Raw genomic sequence first — 1,772 nt, 5'->3', positions numbered from 1 at the left:
CCCCCCAGGCAGCCGCCCCGCTTTCCGTCTCTCCTTGCCCGCGTCGCTGCTTAGTTGCCTCCTGTGCCGGAGCTCTGCGGCCCGCAGGGATGCGTGTGGGGAGTTCGTGAAGTAGGCCCGTTATTAGAGCGGCAAAACTGCGAAATGTCTGACTGTGCTAGCGAAGTGCAGCCTCGGGTAAAAGGTCTGGGTCGCTGTTTTCCTCTGTGTTAGCTTCTAAAAAGACAATGCGCCCTCAGTGAGTGAGACTTGTAAATGGCGCTAACTTGGGCCTCGGACCGCACAACATCTCGGTGGTGGAGTGTGCAGGTGGCTTAAGGAAACAGGCGGGTTTCCCCCTTAGCAGAAGGTGAGTGGCCTTCAGCCCTCGGCCGCGCTGCCCGGCCAGGCAGGCAGGAGTCCTTCGGCCTCTTTTTTCCCAGACGTTGGCTGAAGAGCAGGACTGCTCTCCTGTCCATATGAGGGGAGAGCGCGATGAAGATGAGGTCTTGTGTAAGTCCTCTCATGGACTTAAAGAAAGGCTTTTGTGCAGTTACTTAGTGGTGGAGTCACCAATAAGTCTTCTATAAGGACCTTATTTAGCTTTGCTATTCTTAGATTTCTTTCAGAAATCGTTGTAGCTAGCTAATATGTATGCATTAGTTATTCATAATTAAGATATATGATGAACTTGATGCTTTTCCGAACACTTCTGTAATTACAAAGTTGTAATAGAAAGGATCAAGCATCTTGTAAGTTAGCTTTTTATATATAGACAGTTTATATATGATACTTATTCTTGATACTTATTCTTCTCATCAAATATATTATGTGATGAACCTAAATCTCATTTAGTTTTATTAGTGCTGCTGATTATAACAAAGTGTCACATTGCAGAACAAAGTTTGTAACCTATTCAGAATTTACGTGAGCACTCCCATTTTACAAAAATAAATAAAAATACAAAGGCACCTTTCTGTCCAGACACACAGAAGAATAGCAGTGATCCCTTTCCATTTATTTAGGCCCTCCAGATGAAGAGCCTGAAGTCTGAACAAATGTTTTGGAATGATTGTTGAAACACCACAGGTACAACAGGAAATCCCTGCCTTTTACAAGGAACACTAACAATATGAGGAGAAAGAGGATGATGGTTATCTTTAAAAAATATATTACCTTTTGGACCAAGGTAACCTATTTAATATATAAATTGTGTTTTGCTATCTAGAGAAACTTGGCAAATCTTTTACAAAAAGAGGAAAAGTTTGGCAACTCAAAACCGATCTGATATGCCTGTGTAATCTTCATGATTTCATGAAGTCCTCAAAAATCAGTGCTTTGCCATGTAGATGCTTAAAGAAAAAAAAGTGACTGATGAGCCAGAATACAGCATTGGAATCTGCTGGGTTTAACAAGTAATAAATCAGTGTAGGTCCTTTATGAATAAGTAGCAGTGTAGTTAGCAGCAGGATGTGCCATATCAGTAATTCTTTAAATACTGCCACAAAACACCAAGGAATTAATCATGTGGTTTAGTGCTCATCTGAAATAACGGAATTTATTATCCAGGCAGTTATGCATTTCACTTGTTGAGGCAAAAAGCTTGGTGTTCTTTGCTGACAATACAATTAAAACTTCTTCTAAATCGAGAACCACAGAAATAATTTGTACTGGCAGAAAGATGCTTTGTGTGATAAAATTGCATCAAAGTAGAAATTTAATTACTCTGATTAGAGGTAAGACTTTTTGGTCCTTGTGCTAGAGGTTAAAATAAATACCCTACTAGAATTTCA

Source organism: Cariama cristata, unplaced genomic scaffold, assembly GCF_000690535.1.
Source record: "Cariama cristata isolate BGI_N322 unplaced genomic scaffold, ASM69053v1 scaffold13333, whole genome shotgun sequence".
Classification (NCBI taxonomy): domain Eukaryota; kingdom Metazoa; phylum Chordata; class Aves; order Cariamiformes; family Cariamidae; genus Cariama; species Cariama cristata.
The sequence above is the reverse complement of the archived record's forward strand: the minus strand, read 5'-3'. Positions refer to the sequence as shown.